The sequence below is a fragment of the Macadamia integrifolia genome, chromosome 11 (genome assembly GCF_013358625.1).
Source record: "Macadamia integrifolia cultivar HAES 741 chromosome 11, SCU_Mint_v3, whole genome shotgun sequence".
NCBI classification, from domain to species: domain Eukaryota; kingdom Viridiplantae; phylum Streptophyta; class Magnoliopsida; order Proteales; family Proteaceae; genus Macadamia; species Macadamia integrifolia.
Genome location: NC_056567.1, coordinates 31,514,707 through 31,533,496, shown reverse-complemented (window position 1 = coordinate 31,533,496; position 18,790 = coordinate 31,514,707). Strand labels below are relative to the sequence as shown.

Below are 18,790 nucleotides of genomic sequence, written 5' to 3'. Positions count from 1 at the left end.
GTAATGAAAAATAATTGACAATTTATAAAGCCCATGGAGGTGGTGTCACGTAAATGACCCAGACAAACTTATCAAACCTTTAACATACTCCATGAAATTTATGAATATGCTTAAAAAACCAAAGGTCAAACTTTCCTTTCGGGTTGAATAATCCAGAAGGAAATACATCAAAAACCTATTATGGGCTATAAGATCATTTTTAATAAGGTTCATAATCTCTAGAATGGACAAAATATAACAAGAATGCATTCAACACATGAACTCTTAGAATACCATATATTCACAATACCAAAACCCATTAACCAATAATAGGATTATGATAATAACATGATACTAAATTGAGAATTTCTATCCAAAAACGACACCTTATGTAATTTTAGACAAATATCTTGAATGCAATAACTCAATCATGTGGATAAACATTAAAATATTGATTAAAATAAAGTGCATCTCATATATTATAATGGCAGCATATTCAATATTATTTGAAAACAGGAGACAATAAAATGTTAAATAAAATTGTGTGTGAGTGACATAACATATACGCTGATATGAAAGAACTATGATATGAAAAACCCCCGGGAAGGGTATCGGGTATCAAGAGGTCTCACTGCACCTTGACCCAGTGCCGTGTTAATCAGACATGCCATTCTGATTCTTGCCATGTGTCAAGCCTCCACACCTAGTGCCATTTTAAGACAAACTGACGTCTTGGCATGTGTCAAGCCTCCACACCTAGTGCCATTTTAAGACAAACTGACGTCTTGGCATGTGTCACGCAGTACTATAAGCGCATTATAGTGAGTGTCACGGGTGGACACTTTAATAATTCACCTAACTTAAGACTCTTCTAGAAAACAGTGGGTCCCCCCCCCCACGTAGAATGCCAGAGATTCTTTTCGTGGCTAAATTTCAGTCACACACCTGGCCTACCGACAAAGTAACTTTCGGCTGAAGCTTATCAGTTTCTGACAAGGATCACACACCTTATGAGGTGTACCAACTTTGTGAAAGTAACACCTTATCTTGAGGCTGTTTACCTTTCACTTTCGGTTGTTTGCATGCCTATTCGATGCTATCTCCATCAAGGCCCATCAACATCTCTCAACCACATTTTGTTGAAGTTTGGTGTCCGTCCGCTATAAAAGGAGGGGATCCTCTTCTTTAAATGACACCGAAAAACAGAAGTAGAGTGTCTGTAATTTAGTTTCTCATCTGAGTGCTCTGTAAAATAATCGTCATTTGAAGAGTTTTGTGAGTAGTGAGTGCTGTAAACAAGTGTTGTTTTCTTCCATCTTTTTCTGTACGATCAAGGTCTCATATGTAAGTTTTCTTTTCTTTCTTCAAATTTACTTTGAATGTATTCTGCTGTATTATGTTAGCAATTAAGAAATTAAAAGAAGATATTGCTTGGATAGACAGTCTTATTGATTTGTCATATGCCTATTTTGACTTTTACCTTCATTTATTTGCTGAAAATCCTGACCACTTCTCTAACCTTCATCGGTTAGAAGTTCTAGAAATCCAAAGGCTTTCTGCAAAGAAACGAAAATTATACAACCTTATTGCTTCCCTTGCATAAACTCCGATCGGAGTGATCCTAATAGTAAATGGTATCAAAGCCAAGTTAGAACATGTGCCAAAGTCGTAAGGACCATTCAGTTGGTAGTGTTTCACCCTTAGTCATAGAGACCTACACCCAAGTTGTGTCGACCTACACCCAAGTCGTACTCAGCCGTGTTGCCGCAGATAGGCGTTGAATACGAACAAGTATTGACAGTAGGTGGGATTGACAGTAGGATATATTGACCCGAGAACCTTATTGACTCGAACCTCAATAGCATGGCTTCATACTTTCTCTCCAGTTCCCGAAGATCTTCATCTTCTGAGGTTAGCACATCCGGAAAGGCTCAAGACTCAGTCCACAATTCTGAAGAAGTGGTTTTTCGCAACCTAGAAGTTGCTATAAACAATTATACCATTCCTAGAATACCAGAATCTGAGGTATACCATAAAGGCACTTTCGCATTTCATAGTGACTATGTTATTAAGACATGTGAAAGCACTCATACTCTTGCTTCTGATTTAGAGCAAATCCAACTATTGACTAGCTCTCAAATCCAGAGGCATAGAGAGCGTGGATTTAAGTTTATCCACATCAGCCTAGTTCAGGTCGCTTTAAAACCCTTAACTCTTCCAGGGTTAAACAGTGCAGTATTTGCTGCCATTAGAGATGCCAGAATGAATAATTTTAATGAATCTCTAATGGGTCTTGTTGAGACCAGTCTCTGTGAAGGACCTGTCTATTTTCAAAGTAGGCCAAATCTCCCAATGTCCCTCACAGATCCGAATATATTAAATGGTGTTGTTATTACCTTAAGGACTTTTGGATACGATATTCTTCCAGGAACTCAAAATATTGTTGTTATGTATCGTATCTATTATAAGGCTATGACAACCTGTGCTCCTAATGCTAAGGTTATAGATCCAAAAGGTCAAACCGTCTGTTTTCAGGCCAATTCTGAAAGATCTCAAGTTTTTGTGCCTAGATGTATCAGATGGTCAGAAATAAACCTTCCTGACTCTTGGACCTTAACCTATGTAGCTCAACCTCAGCCACCCATGAGAACGTCTCCATCATGCATCACTCAGATACCTACTGGTGATGTTGAAATTACTTTTGATCGTAGATCCACAGTATCTCGACGATCTACCTCCTCTGTAATTTCGTCTTCTTTTGAATATTCTCAGTTTCAAGCACCCTCTCGTGCTTCCACCTCTCGAATTCAGAATGAGAATTTTGATGACATCATAAATCTACAGGGTACCAATCGTACACCTTCTCAGGTCAATCAACCTGTTTATGGTCCTTTTCCAAGAGACCACACCCAGGCTCAATACCAGCCTACTCAAGCTCCTCTTATCAATCAAGAAACAGGATCTTCTTCTCCAACTCCATCTGATATGCAAACTTTCGGAATTATGATGCTGCATATCAATGAAGAACCTAAATTCCAGATTAATAAAAGATTCCTAATTCAGGAATATCGATCGCCAAAGAATGAAGGAAAAAGAAAATTATTTGAAAACCATTATCCTTCTAATTTCGATCGACAAGAGCTGCATGAGAAATGGGTTTCTCATATGGAAACTCATCAAATTAATCTTCCTTTTTTCTCGTGGTTCAAACTATATCTTCTTGACAGATCCTCTAACACTTCTCAAGTTAGTGAGATCAAGAAGATAACCACCACTTATGTCTTGAAGGACGGGACCGAACAAGAAGTTGTTCATCCTCCCTTTCAAGCCTTAAAAATAGGTGATCATAGAACTGCCGTTCCCTTAAAAACTTCCAATCCAACTTCTACCCCTCTTACTGAAGCCCAACTGTGTCATGTTATCGAACAAAACAACTTTACTAATTTGAGTCTTCATTCTATTGGAAGTCAAACTGATCGTATTGAGACCCTTGTAAATTCTTTAAAACCAGAGATCCCATCCACGTCTCATACGACATCCAAATATGATTGGCCAACCTTTGCTTCTCAACCGAGAAGCACTCCTCTTAAAGAGCCCTCTACTACTCAAATCAGAAGTAACCAGTCTGTCTTGTTTAAACCTCCTCCTGTCCTGACTATTCCTCCAAAGAAAAAATTAGAGTCCAATATTCTTGATGAAATTGTTACTCGACTCCAAATCTCCAGGTCACTAAGGATAAATTAGAAGACAGTCAGGCCTTAACTCTTTCTCTTGCTGACCTTTCCGATTCTGAAATAGAAGCTGCAGAGAAAGAATTTCAGTCTATGCTACCTAATCAGGCAGCAGTTCCTGAGTCTCTTCCACAGCTTAACCAAGTTATGCGAAGAACTCGAAAAGTTATGCCTACCACTCCTATGAATTACTATTACCCTCGACCTTCTCCTGTCGATCTTCAATTCGAAGTAAAAGGAGAACCTGCTAATTTTCCAATCGATGGTAATACTATTTTTGAGTGGAATATTGATGGTTTTCCTGAATATCAAATCATTAATCTCCTGAAACAGATATTGATGTATGCTACAACTGCAAAGCTAAATCATTCATCTGATTCAGATGTTGCTAAAATGATAGCAACAGGATTCTCCGGCCAACTCCGTGGTTGGTGGGATTTTTATCTGTCTGAAGAAGCTAGACAGCAGATAATTAGTGCCACGACCCGTGTTTCGCAACAGCTAACTGAACAATTAGCTGATGGCAATTATGCCCAGCGAACTGTTTATGTTAATCAGGAAGATGCAGTGAACACTTTGGTTTACACCATTACTCTTCATTTTGTTGGACCAGCTAAAATTTTAGCTGATCGAATAAGAGAACAATTAATGAATCTGCGATGTCCTACACTATCTCATTACAGATGGTATAGAGATGTCTTTTTTGCTAAAGTCTTTTCCAGAGAAGATTGTAATAATTCCATATGGAAAGAAAAGTTTCTCTCTGGTATACTTCTCTTATTTGCTCAAAAGGTCAGGTATCGACTTCAAGCAAAGCATAATGGCACTATTCCCTTTGAGCAATATACCTATGGGGAATTAGCTGCTGAAGTATGCAATGAAGGTCTTTAACTCTGCACAGACCTTAAACTAAAGAAACAATTGTCTAAAGAGAGACAAGCTGGATTCAGAGAACTCGGAGATTTCTGTGAACAATTTGGATTTGAAAAGGTTCGTCCCTCAGGTCCAAAGAAAACTCATCGGAAACTCTCTAAGTTTTCTAAGCCTAAACACCAGGAAAAACACTACAAATCTAAGCCTAAGCGCTTCTTCAAGAAACGCTTTTCTAAATCTCATCCTCAAAATGTTTTTCCAACCAAACCCCCTGTTTGTTATAAATGTGGAAAAGTAGGACACTATAAGAATAACTGTCGAACTAAAGCACGAATCAATGCTTTAGAAATTGAAGATTCTCAGAAGAAAATTCTTGAAAGAGTCTTACTCTACAGCTCTTCTGAACCTGAGCCAGACTCTGAGTCCAACTCAGATCAAGATATTGCTCAACTTGAGTTCGATAGTGATTCCTCTGAGTCTAAATCTCAGACTCCTCACTGTAGTTGTGATCCTTATCAGGCTATGCTTAAAGAAAATGGTTTGATGGTTCTTTCTTCTGAAGAATCATTCCTCCTAAAAACCATTGATCAGATCACTGATCCCACCACTAAGGCCCAACTCTTACAAGAGTATATAACCTTAGTCAAGGTTACGATTAGGCCTAGCCCTGTTCTTACTCAACCTAAGGTCCAAGATTATAGTTTTAAAACTATAATAAATCGAGTTAAAGCCACATCTCTTTCTCGAGAACCGACAGTTCAGGAACTAAGAAAGGACCTCAACGAAACTAAAACTAAAGTTCAGAATCTCAAACAAAGAATTCAGATTCTTAAACTTTACAATTCCTAGAACTTTGAGCCAACTATAGAATAAGAAGCTTCCTTTAAGGATCTACTAGCAGCTCAACTAGTCGCTAGTACCTCTGCATCTCCTGCTGCAGTTTCTTCTGAAGATGCTCAAGTTTTAACAATTCAAAAGGTTCAAACTCATCGATGGCATGTCATGATTGACATTGTTATTAATTATGAATTTAGCCTTAAAGCCATCGCCTTAATTGACTCAGGCGCAGATATTAGTTGTATCAACGAAGGACTTGTACCTTCTAGATACTTTGAGAAGATCACTCAGAAATTGGTTACTGCTGACGGATATAAAATGGAGATCGGGTATAAACTCCCCTTTGCTTCTATCTGCTGTCATGGCTACTGCCTGAAGACTCCTTTTATTATGGTAGAAGGACTTGCTCAATTTGTACTTCTAGGCACGCCATTTCTATCCCAGCTGTATTCTCTACAAATTGATATTGTTGGTCTTCACTCTGTGATTCAAAATCACCCTATTACTTTTCATTTCATCGAGCCTGAAAGGTTCATGCGGTGAATGAAATCAGGGCTCAAGTTCAGTCCAAAGAAAATTTTATATGCTCCTTATCATCTGAAATCCAACAAAAAAGCATACAACAAAAAATTGATGATCCTAGTTTTCAAGTTAGAGTTAAAAACTTTCAAGCTCAACTTGAAAAGAAAGTCTGTTCTGATATCCCCACGGCATTCTGGTCTAGGAAAACTCACATTGTTACTCTTCCTTATGAAGATAACTTTTCTGAACACCAGATTCCCACGAAAGCTAGGGCGACCCAAATGCCTGATCTTTTACGGGAAACTTGTCAAAAGGAAATCTCAGAACTCCTTGCCAAAGGTCTTATTAGACCAAGTAAGTCTCCCTAGAGTTGCACTGCATTTTATGTTAATAATAATGCTGAAATTGAAAGAGGTGCACCCAGATTGGTTATCAATTACAAACCCTTAAACAAGGTTCTTAAATGGATCCGGTATCCTAGATCTTCTTAACAGACTATACGCCTCCAGCGTCTTTTCTAAATTTGATATGAAGTCCGGATACTGGAAAATTCAAATTGCAGAGAACGACCGGTATAAGACAGCATTTGTTGTCCCATTCGGCCAGTACGAATGGAATGTTATGCCTTTCGGTCTTAAGAATGCTCCCTCTAAATTTCAAAATATAATGAATCAAATCTTTAATCAATATTCTCAGTTTATAATTGTGTATATTGATGATGTCCTTATTTATTCTCAGGACATTTCCCAACATTGGAAACATTTAAATCTATTCTTCTCTGTTATTCGTCAAGTAGGACTTGTTGTTTTTGCCAAGAAAATAAAATTGTTCCAAACTAATGTTCGCTTCTTGGGACACTATATCTCTTTCGGATCTATCATTCCCATAGAATGAGCGATTCAGTTTGCTGACAAATTTCCTGATGAAATAACAGATAAGACCCAACTCCAAAGGTTTCTTGGTAGCATTAATTATATTGCTGAATTCTATAAGGATTTAGCAAAGGATGCCAAACCTTAGTTTAATAGGCTTAAAACTCAGCCTGAACCATGGACATCTGTACATACTAATGTTGTCCAAAAAATTAAGCTTAAAGCTAAAATTCTTCCGTGCTTAAGTTTAGCACGACCAGATTGTTTTAAGATTGTTGAGACCGATGCCTCCGAATTCGGATACGGTGGTATTCTGAAGTAAAATTGTCCTAACCTCCCAAAGGAAGTATTAGTACGATTTACTTCAGGTACTTGGAATCTCACTCAACAAAAATATTCAACAATAAAAAAAGAGATTCTTTCACTTGTTTTGTGCATAACTAAATTTGAAAGTGATCTCTTCTAAATCAACATTTTTTAGTGCGAGTCGACTGTAAAGCAGCCAATGACGTTCTTGAAAAAGATGTCAAGAATTTGGCATCAAAACAGATCTTTGCTCGATGGCAGTCACTCCTCTCTGTGTTTTGATTTTGATATTGAATTTATTAAAGGCAGTACTAACAGTTTACCTGATTTCTTAACCCGAGAATTCTTGCAGGGCTCCTAAGCAGAAGGCTGTAGTTCCTGTCACCACTAATAAAGAAGTTGCTTCTTCCTCTTCCAGGCAACTACAAGAATACCCTTCTCCTATATCCTCTCAGTCTCCTTCACCTGCCTCAATATTAAGGCCAGCCAATAACTCTCCTTTCATACCAACCAATTTTATCCCAGTAATTCCCATTGAAACCATCCATCTTCGTCATTCTCCATCTGAAATTTCTACCATATACCCCGTGACCACCTTCATCCCTCTATTGGTGATAAAACTCGTTTTTTCTGTGAAAGAATTTTGGAAGAAACTCAAAGTGCTCAAATTCAGCACAATTATAGATCTTCACATGTTCGGGCTTATTCGAAGCTCAATATTATTAACATCATTCGAGATCGTGAATGGGGATCTTCTCCCTCATTTAAACGTGAATTCCATGATGTCATCGGCCTTAAGCTCAGGTTATATGATTATACCAACTATGTTAAAGCATGGGACATGATATTCTTATATCAGAACGATCATGAGACCCATTCCTGGTTTGTGAAGTTTCGACTTCAACACACCTTATTAGATGTGCCAAACTAGTTTCTTCACTTGGGGACCACCAAAAGAATTTCTTCCTCCAGCTCTTCAGCAGTCTGTTATCAAGTTTCAAGACTTTACTCCGACTTTGGACCCTCGAGTTCTCTTCGTTCAATTCTTTATCCTTTACTAAGTACCTTGGATCCTTCAATGGCGATATCAATTTTTTTTTTTGTTGTTTAGGGAGACGAGGAATCAGGCCGTTGAAGAGGCCGAAAAACGCATGGACTGTCAGCATCAGAAGGTAGAAGAGTGGAAGATGAAGACGTGGAAGCTGCTGAGGATGCGGCCGAGGTAGCGACTTGAGGAGTAAAGCCGATAGCCGTAAGAATGTGTTCCTGAATCTGCTCATCAGATAAAAATGGGAGGCGACGCCAAGCTGTTTGAAAGAAGGTAAAAAAGGACGTCTGATCTGTGGGTGAAGCAGATGGGGCCAGAGGAAGATCGGCACCAATACCATGTTTAGGAAAAAAACGGGAACCAGTTAATGGTGAAATGTCAAATTTATCCCACCATTTAACTGAAATATGTCTCTCCAAATGAGGAACATAATTCCATTCTTCAAGTTCGTCAGTAGACCTTTGATTCCGCCATTGAAGGATCCAAGGTACTTCGTAAAGGATAAAGAATTGAACGAAGAGAACCCGAGGGTCCAAAGTCGGAGTAAACTCTTGAAACTTGATAACAGACTGCTGAAGAGCTGGAGGAAGAAATCCTTTTGGTGGTCCCTAAGTGAAGAACCAATGAAGAAACCAGTTTGGCACACCTAATAAGGTGTGTTGAAGTCGAAACTTCACAAACCAGGAATGGGTCTCATGATCGTTCTGATATAAGAATATCATGTCCCATGCTTTAACATAGTTGGTATAATCATATGACCTGAGCTTAAGGCCGGTGACATCATGGAATTCACGTTTAAATGAGGGAGAAGATCCCCATTCGCGATCTTGAATGATGTTAATTATATTGAGCTTCGAATAAGCCCGAACATGTGCAGATCTATAATTGTGCTGAATTTGAGCACTTTGAGTTTCTTCCAAAATTCTTTCATAGAAAAAATGAGTTTTATCACCAGTAGAGGGATGAAGGTGGTCACGGAGGTATATGGTAGAAATTTTAGATGGAGAATGACAAAGATGGATGGTTTCAATGGGAATTACTGGGATAAAATTGGTTGGTATGAAAGGAGAGTTATTGGCTGGCCTTAATATTGAGGCAGGTGAAGGAGACTGAGAGGATATAGGAGAAGGGTATTCTTGTAGTTGCCTGGAAGAGGAAGAAGCAACTTCTTTATTAGTGGTGACAGGAACTACAGCCTTCTGCTTAGGAGCCCTGCAAGAATTCTCGGGTTAAGAAATCAGGTAAACTGTTAGTACTGCCTTTAATAAATTCAATATCAAAATCAAAACATAGAGAGGAGTGACTGCCATCGAGCAAAGATCTGTTTTGATGCCAAATTCTTGACATCTTTTTCAAGAATGTCCTTGGCTGCTTTACAGTCAACTCGCACTAAAAAATGTTGATTTAGAAGATCACTTTCAAATTTAGTTATACACAAAACAAGTGAAAGAATCTCTTTTTTTATTGTTGAATATTTTTGCTAAGTGAGATTTCAAGTACCTGAAGTAAATCGTACTAATACTTCCTTTGGGAGGTTAGGACAATTTTGCTTCAGAATACCACCGTATCCGAATTCGGAGGCATCGGTCTCAACAATCTTAAAACAATCTGGTCGTGCTAAACTTAAGCACGGAAGAGTTTTAGCTTTAAGCTTAATTTTTTTGACAGCATCAGTATGTACATATGTCCATGGTTTAGGTTAAGTTTTAAGCCTATTAAACAAAGGTTTGGCATCCTTTGCTAAATCCTTATAGAATTCAGCAATATAATTAAGGCTACCAAGAAACCTTTGGAGTTGGGTCTTATCTGTTATTTCATTAGGAAATTTGTCAGCAAACTGAATCGCTCGTTCTATGGGAATGATAGATCCGAAAGAGATATAGTGTCCCAAGAAGCGAACATTAGTTTGGAACAATTTTATTTTCTTGGCAGAAACAAATAGTCCTGCTTGATGAATAACAGAGAAGAACAGATTTAAATGTTTCCAATGTTGGGAAATGTCCTGAGAATAAATAAGGACATCATCAATATACACAATTATAAACTGAGAATATTGATTAAAGATTTCATTCATTATATTTTGAAATTCAGAGGGAGCATTCTTAAGACCGAAAGGCATAACATTCCATTTATACTGGCCGAATGGGACAACAAATGCTGTCTTATACCGGTCGTTCTCTGCAATTTGAATTTTCCAGTATCCGGACTTCATATCAAACTTAGAAAAGATGCTGGAGGCGTATAGTCTGTTAAGAAGATCCCTCTTAGTAGGGATAGGATACCGGATCCATTTAAGAACCTTGTTTAAGGGTTTGTAATTGATAACCAATCTGGGTGCACCTCTTTCAATTTCAGCATTATTATTAACATAAAATGCAGTGCAACTCCAGGGAGACTTACTTGGTCTACTAAGACCTTTGGCAAGGAGTTCTGAGATTTCCTTTTGACAAATTTCTCGTAAAAGATCAGGCATTTGGGCCGCCCTAGCTTTCGTGAGAATCTGGTGTTCAGAAAATTTATCTTCATAAGGAAGAGTAACAATGTGAGTTTTCCTAGACCAGAATGCCGTAGGGATATCAGAACAGACTTCCTTTTCAAGTTGAGCTTGAAATTTTTTAACTCTAATTTGAAAACTAGGATCATCAATTTTTTGTTGGATTTCAGATGATAAGGAGCATATAAACTTTTCTTTGGACTGAACTTGAGCCCTGATTTCATTCATCGCATGAACCTTTGAGGCTCGATGAAATGAAAAGTAATAGGGTGATTTTGAATCACAGAGTGAAGACCAACAATATCAATTTGTAGAGGATACAGCTGGAATAGAAATGGCGTACCTAGAAGTACAAATTGAGCAAGTCTTTTTACCATAATAAAAGGAGTCTTCAGGCAGTAGCCATTACAGCAGATAGAAGCAGAGGGGATTTTATACCCAATCTCCATTTTATATCCGTCAGCAGTAACCAATTTCTGAGTGATCTTCTCAAAGTATCTAGAAGGTACAAGTCCTTCGTTGATACAATTAATATCTGCGCCTGAGTCAATTAAGGCGATGTTTTTAAGGATAAATTCATGATTAATAACGATGTCAATCATAACATGCCATCGATGAGTTTGAACCTTTTGAATTGTTAAAACTTGAGCATCTTCAGAAGAAACTGCAGTAGGAGATGCAGAGGTATTAGTGACAAGTTGAGCTGCTAGTAGATCCTTAAAGGAAGCTTCTTCTTCTATAGTTGGCTCAAAGTTCTAGGAATTGTAAAGTTCAAGAATCTGAATTCTTTGTTTGAGATTCTGAACTTCAGTTTTAGTTTCGTTGAGGTCCTTTCTTAGTTCCTGAACTGTCGGTTCTCGAGAAAGAGATGTGGCTTTAACTCGATTTATTATAGTTTTAAAACTATAATCTTGGACCTTAGGTTGAGTAAGAATAGGGCTAGGCCTAATCGTATCCTTGACTAAGGTTATATACTCTTGTAAGAGTTGGGCCTTAGCGGTGGGATCAGTGATTTGATCAATGGTTTTTAGGAGGAATGATTCTTCAGAAGAAAGAACCATCAAACCATTTTCTTTAAGCATAGCCTGATAAGGATCACAACCACAGTGAGGAGTATGAGATTTAGACTCAGAGGAATCACTATCGAACTCAAGTTGAGCAATATCTTGATCTGAGTTGGACTCAGAGTCTGGCTCAGGTTTAGAAGAGCTGTAGAGTAAGACTCTTTCAAGATTTTGCTTCTGAGAATCTTCAATTTCTAAAGCATTGATTCGTGCTTTAGTTCGACAGTTATTCTTATAGTGTCCTACTTTTCAACATTTATAACAAATAGGGTGTTTGGTTAGAAAAGCATTTTGAGGACGAGATTTAGAAAAGCGTTTCTTGAAGAAGCGCTTAGGCTTAGATTTGTAGTGTTTTGCCTAGTATTTAGGCTTAGAAAACTTAGAGAGTTTCCGATGAGTTTTCTTCGGACCTGAGGGACGAACCTTTTCAAATCCAAATTGTTCACAGAAATCTCCGAGTTCTCTGAATCCAGCTTGTCTCTCTTTAGACAATTGTTTCTTTAGTTTAAGGTCTGTGCAGAGTTGAAGACCTTCATTGCATACTTCAGCAGCTAATTCCCCATAGGTATATTGCTCGAAGGGAATAGTGTCATTATGCTTTGCTTTAAGTCGATACCTGACCTTTTGAGCAAATAAGGGAGGTAGACCAAAGAGAAACTTTTCTTTCCATATGGAATTGTTACAATCTTCTCTGGAAAAGACTTTAGCAAAAAAGACATCTCTATACTGTCTGTAATGAGATAGTGTAGAACATCGCAGATTCATTAACTGTTCTCTTGTTCGATCAGTTAAAATTTCAGCTGGTCCAACAAAATGAAGAGTAATGGTGTAAAGCAAAGTGTTCACTGCATCTTCCTGATTAACATAAACAGTTCGCTGGGCATAATTGTCATCAGCTAATTGTTCAGTTAGCTGTTGCAGAACACAGGTCGTGGCACCAATTATCTGCTGTCTAGCTTCTTCAGACAGATAAAAATCTCACCAACCACGGAGTTGGCCGGAGAATCCTGTTGCTATCATTTTAGCAACATCTGAATCAGATGAATGATTTAGCTTTGCAGCTGTAGCATACATCAATATCTGTTTCAGGAGATTAATGATTTGATATTCAGACAAACCATCAATATTCCACTCAAAAATAGTATTACCATCGATTGGAAAATTAGCAGGTTCTCCTTTTACTTCGAATTGAAGATCGACAAGAGAAGGTCGAGGGTAATAGTAATTTATAGGAGCGGTAGGCATAAGTTTTCAAGTTCTTCGCATAACTTGATTAAGCTGTGGAAGAGACTCAAGAACTGATGCCTGACTAGGTAGCATAGACTGAAATTCTTTCTCTGCAGCTTCTATTTCAGAATCGGAAAGGTCAGCAAGAGAAAGAGTTAAGGCCTGACTGTCTTCTAATTTATCCTTAGTGACCTGGAGATTTTGGAGTCGAGTAACAATTTCATCAAGAATATTGGACTCTCATTTTTTCTTTGGAGGAATGGTCAGAACAGGAGGAGGTTTAAACAAGACAGGCTGGTTATTTCTGATTTGAGTAGTAGAGGGCTCTTTAAGAGGAGTGCTTCTCAGTTGAGAAGCAAAGGTTGGCCAATCATATTTGGATGTCGTATGAGACGTGGATGGGATCTCTGGTTTTAAAGAATTTACAAGGGTCTCAATACGATCAATTTGACTTCCAATAGACTGAAGACTCAAATTAGTAAAGTTGTTTTGTTCGATAACATGACACAGTTGGGCTTCAGTAAGAGGGGTAGAAGTTGGATTGGAAGTTTTTAAGGGAACGGCAGTTCTATGATCACCTATTTTTAAGGCTTGAAAGGGAGGATGAACAGCTTCTGGTTCTGTCCCGTCCTTCGAGACATAAGTGGTGGTTATCTTCTTGATCTCACTAACTTGAGAAGTGTTAGAGGATCTGTCAAGAAGATATAGTTTGAACCACGAGAAAAAAGGAAGATTAATTTGATGAGTTTCCATATGAGAAACCCATTTCTCATGCTGCTTTTGTCGATCAGAATTAGAAGGATAATGCTTTTCAAACAATTTTCTTTTTCCTTCATTCTTCGGCGATCGATATTCCTGAATTAGGAATCTTTTATTAATCTGGAATTTAGGTTCTTCATTGATATGCATCATCATAATTCCGGAAGTTTTCATATCAGATGGAGTTGGAGAAGAAGATCCTGTTTCCTGATTGATAAGAGGAGCTTGAGTAGGCTGGTATTGAGCCTGGGTGTGGTCTCTTGGAAAAGGACCATAAACATGTTGATTAACCTGAGAAGGTGTACGATTGGTACCCTGTAGATTTATGATTCCATCAAAATTCTCATTCTGAATTCGAGAGGTGGAAGCACGAGAGGGTGCTTGAAATTGAGAATATTCAGAAGAAGACGAAATTACAGAGGAGGTAGATCATCTAGATTCTGAGATCTACGATCAAAAGTAATTTCAACATCACCAGTAGGTAACTGAGTGATGCATGATGGAGACGTTCTCATGGGTGGCTGAGGTTGAGCCACAGAGGTTAAGGTCCAAGAGTCAAGAATGTTTATTTCTGGCCATCTGATACATCTAGGCACAAAAACTTGAGATCTTTCAGAATTGGCTTGAAAACAGACGGTTTGACATTTTGGATCTATAACCTTAACATTAGGAGCACAGGTTGTCATAGCCTTATAATAGATACGATAAATAACAGCAATATTTTGAGTTCCTAGAAGAATATCGTATCCAAAAGTCCTTAAGGTAATAACAACATCATTTAATATATTCGGATCTGTGAGGGACATTGGGAGATTTGGCCTACTTTGAAAATAGACAGGTCCTTCATAGAGACTGGTCTCAACAAGACCCATTAGAGATTCATTAAAATTATTTATTCTGGCATCTCTAATGGCAGCAAATACTGCACTGTTTAACCCTGTAAGAGTTAAGGGTTTTAAAGCGACCTGAACTAGGCCTATGTGGATAAACTTAAATCCACGCTCTCTATGCCTCTGGATCTGAGAGCTAGTCAATAGTTGGATTTGCTCTTGATCAAAAGCAAGAGTATGAGTGCTTTCACATGTCTTAATAACATAGTCACTATGAAATGCGAAAGTGCCTTTATGGTATACCTCAGATTCAGGTATTCTAGGAATGGTATAATTGTTTATAGCAACTTCTAGGTTGCGAAAAACCACTTCTTCGGAATTGTGGACTGAATCTTGAGTCCTTCCGGATGTGCTAACCTCAGAAGATGAAGATCTTCGAGAACTGGAGCGAAAGTATGAAGCCATGCTATTGAGGTTCGAGTCAATAAGGGTCTCGGGTCAATATATCCTACTGTCAATCCCGCCTACTGTCAATACTTGTTCGCCTTCAACGCCTATCTGCAGCAACACGACTGAGTACGACTTGGGTGTAGGTCTATATGACTAAGGGTGAAACACTACCAACTGAATGGTCCTTACGACTTTGGCACCTGTTCTAACTTGGCTTTGATACCATTTACTGCCAGGATCACTCCGATCAGAGTTTATGCGAGGGAAGCAATAAGGCTGTATAATTTTCGTTTCTTTGCAGAAAGCCTTTGGATTTCTAGAACTTCTAACCAATGAAGGTTAGAGAAGTGGTCAGGATTTTTAGCAAATAAATGAATGTAAAAGTCAAAATAGGCATATGACAAATCAATAAGACTGTCTATCCAAGCAATATCTTCTTTTAATTTCTTAATTGCTAACATAATACAGCAGAATACATTCAAAGTAAATTTGAAGAAAGAAAAGAAAACTTACATATGAGACCTCGATCGTACAGAAAAAGATGGAAGAAAACAACACTTGTTTACAGCACTCACTACTCACAAAACTCTTCAGATGAAGATTATTTTACAGAGCACTCAGATGAGAAACTAAATTATAGACACTCTACTTTTGTTTTTCGGTGTCGTTCAAAGAAGAGGATCCCCTACTTTTATAGCGGACGGACACCAACTTCAACAAAATGTGGTTGAGAGATGCTGATGGGCCTTGATGGAGATAACATCGAATAGGCATGCAAACAACCGAAAGTGAAAGGTAAACAGCCTCAAGATAAGGTGTTACTTTCACAAAGTTAGTACACCTCATAAGGTGTGTGATCCTTGTCAGAAACTGATAAGCTTCAGCCGAAAGTTACTTTGTCGGTAGGCCAGGTGTGTGACTGAAATTTAGCCACGAAAAGAATCTCTGACATTCCACGTGGGGGGGGGGACCCACTGTTTTCTAGAAGAGTCTTAAGTTAGGTGAATTATTAAAGTGTCCGCCCGTGACATTCACTATAATGCGCTTATAGTACTGCGTGACGCATGCCAAGGCGTCAGTCTGTCTTAAAATGGCACTAGGTGTGGAGGCTTGACACATGGCAAGAATCAGAATGGCATGTCTAATTAACACGGCACTGGGTCAAGGTGCAGTGAGACCTCTTGATACCCGATACCCCTCCCAAGGGTTTTTTTTTTTTTTTCAGGGAGACAAGGAATCAGGCCGTTGAAGAAGCCGAAAAACGCATGGACTGTCAGCATCAGAAGGTGGAAGAGTGGAAGATGAAGACGTGGAGGCTGCTGAGGATGCGGCCGAGGTAGCGACTTGAGGAGTAAAGCCGATAGCCGTAAGAATGTGTTCTTGAATCTGCTCATCAGATAAAAATGGGAGGCGACGCCGAGCTGTTTGAAAGAAGGTAAAAAAGGGCATCTGATCTGTGAGTGACGCAGATGGGGCCAGAGGAAGATCGACACTAATACCACGTTTAGGAACAAAACGGGAACCAGTTAATGGTAAAATGTCAAATTTATCCCACCATTTAACTGAAAGATGTCTCTCAAAATGAAGAACATAATTCCATTCTTCAAGTTCGTCAGTAGACATTTGATACCGCCATTAAAGGATCCAAGGTACTTCGTAAAGGATAAAGAATTGAACGAAGAGAACCCGAGGGTCCAAAGTCGGAGTAAACTCTTGAAACTTGATAACAGACTGCTGAAGAGCTGGAGGAAGAAATTCTTTTGGTGGTTCCCAAGTGAAGAACCAATGAAGAAAGCAGTTTGGCACACCTAATAAGGTGTGTTGAAGTCGAAACTTCACAAACCAGGAATGGGTCTCATGATCGTTCTGATATAAGAATATCATGTTCTATGCTTTAACATAGTCGATATAATCATATGACCTGAGCTTAAGACCGATGACATCATGAAATTTGCGTTAGAATTATGATATGAAAGAACTAAGTTAGAACTATGATATGAAAGAACTAATAAAAAATTACACCACCATAATTGAATGATAAAATAATAAACTACTATAATTAGTTGTTCATATAGGACAAGCTAACTAATACACATATGACATCACATGGGTTCACTTATTACTATTATATTGGTCGTTGTTTATATAATATACTTACCTGGGAATGTAGTCACGATTACCATCGGGCACGATACCACTGTCGGCATCGGTATTGGCATCGGGAGGACGGAGGGATGGTGCTTCCTTTTCTTCTTTCAAAGGCAAGAGTCGCAATGCCACTTGAGTCCAAGTCCAGCACGCAAAACAACCAAAAAGCTTAATTGTAGACCAGCGTTGGCGGTGGCATCCTTTCCATTGACGGAGCAATCGATCTGTAATAGAAGCGGACGACAGAGAAGGCGAACTTCATTACGTTCATTGGCGCAACAGCAGTGATCCGACGTCAAGGGATCTGAGGGCGGAAGACTTGTGGCTATCGAGCGCTAAGACTATGAGGAAATGAGCGGCGGCGTCTCTTGGGTCAAGCAGGAGAGCCTTGCCGGCCTGGTTGATGGCGTCCTCGGTGATGGAGACGCAGCTATTATTTGCGGTAGGAAGCTCAAGCAAGGGGAGGAGGAGATCGGGTAGCAGGTCTAAGGTGGAAAGGCGAAGGGGCCGGCCGGCGGGCGGTAAGAGTAAGGTCATAACCTCCGCTGGTGGGATCGTACTCGTCGAAGTCGTCCATATCGTCGCCGCCTCTCGAATATGACATTGTTTACTCAGATCTGATCTCTGCATCTAGATCTCCTTGATGGGTTCAAGGAGCCTTCAAGTGCGGCAGCGGTTGCTGATCTCCAAGAAGAACAAATGACCACAGGGGCATGGGTGAATATATCGGTTGCTGAAACCAGACGGCGTCGATCACTCCAGCGATCTTGATGTTTCAGACATGGTGGGTGCGAGGTCAGGACTTCCCCCTTATCCAGCAAAAAATTTCCACAAGCAAGGCTTCATGAGCAGTTAACCGTCGCTGCTATTTTCTCCTCCGACAGCAGGGCACAGGGGAGCTTTCAGTTGCTTAAACAGCTCTGATACCAGTGTTGTGCCTAGGATGAGTGCAGCTATGAAGGAGATCGATCAAGGAATTTTAGGGCTCCAGCATCTATGTCATCTTTATCCACCTCTATTGTTATCCTTTTACAGAGCCAATAGATCCGTTGAACAACAGATCTCTTCTAATCAGCCGAATCGCCCCAAAATTTTTCCTTCCATAACGGTTACTTCCATTATTGTAGTACCATGATGAGACCGAATGGCCACCTCACCAACAATCCGGAACAAAATAAATGCATTCCAAGGCAGGTGTTTGTATCTCTTTCTGTATGTTTAAAAGATGGGTTGGTGTGGGATATCATGGGTAGACCACACTACAAGTTTCATATGTGATTTTTTGGGGGATAGGTTTTTCCAGCTGATGGCAATGTCGAAAGTGAGGTCTCCTCTTCCTTAGTGTTTTGTAATCATCTGAATATGCTTAAACGTTAATTTTGTATTCTATCTTTTCGTTTCATTAATTATATATAATATTTTAGCAAAAGGGGAATAAAGATTTCTTTTCGACTACTGCAAGTGGAGTTAAACATTGGACTTAATAAAGTTTATCCAAGTGTTCATTTTATTTCTGGATTTTTTTCCCCCCTTTACACCAGTAACATTAGTCTTTATTCTGCATTGTATAGGAAATTTGCCTAGAAAAGTGTTGGGAGTTGGATAGAGTATAGAACAGACTCTGGAGGTTTGTACTCCCAAGGACGCTGG

The 18,790-nt window shown here is 39.1% G+C and overlaps 1 protein-coding gene across 1 annotated transcript in view; it reads right to left on the bottom strand.

Annotated features, from left to right (window-relative positions):
• LOC122093711 overlaps positions 1-18,428 on the bottom strand; it is a 31,611-nt gene extending 13,183 nt beyond the window's left edge. Inside the window, exon 1 of the mRNA XM_042664138.1 lies at positions 17,151-18,428. The gene's annotated coding sequence lies outside the window, so the exon portion shown is untranslated. The remainder of the gene's footprint in view (positions 1-17,150) is intronic.
• Between the last annotated feature and the right edge of the window lie 362 nt (positions 18,429-18,790).